This window comes from Orycteropus afer, unplaced genomic scaffold (genome assembly GCF_000298275.1).
Source record: "Orycteropus afer afer isolate SDZICR_OR568_19922 unplaced genomic scaffold, OryAfe1.0 scaffold01009, whole genome shotgun sequence".
Lineage (NCBI taxonomy): Eukaryota > Metazoa > Chordata > Mammalia > Tubulidentata > Orycteropodidae > Orycteropus > Orycteropus afer.
The window spans coordinates 210034-210493 of record NW_006922596.1 but is presented as its reverse complement, the minus strand read 5'-3'; positions in this window follow the sequence as shown (position 1 = coordinate 210493).

Below are 460 nucleotides of genomic sequence, written 5' to 3'. Positions count from 1 at the left end.
ATTGCTCCAAGGGATGCATTTCCATAGAGTATGTGGGTGCATCACCCTGGGTTGAGTGGTCTGCATGTACATCTTGTTTACTATTGGGCTGAGAGTCAGCCCCTGGGAGTGAGTTTTATTACAGGCACAGAACATATTCCAGGGCCATAGTATTGAGGGTCTCACCAGACTCCATCTGACCAATAATTCTTGTCATTATTTAGTTTTTGGATTTTTTTTCCATGTTTTTCCTCCCACTCTATCCAGGATTTCCAGATTTGATCCTTTCCTGAGTGCTTGGCATTGGTAGCTGGGCACCATCTTGTTCTTCTGGTCTCGAGGGCTATGATGTTGTAGGACTGATTGCTTCCAAAAAGGTCCAAGTCATCTAGTTTCTCTTCCACTTCCTGTGCATTTTGGGTTATGCTTGATAGTCTATTTATGCCATAAATCAAGGACCCTAGATTTAGCCCTATTTTTT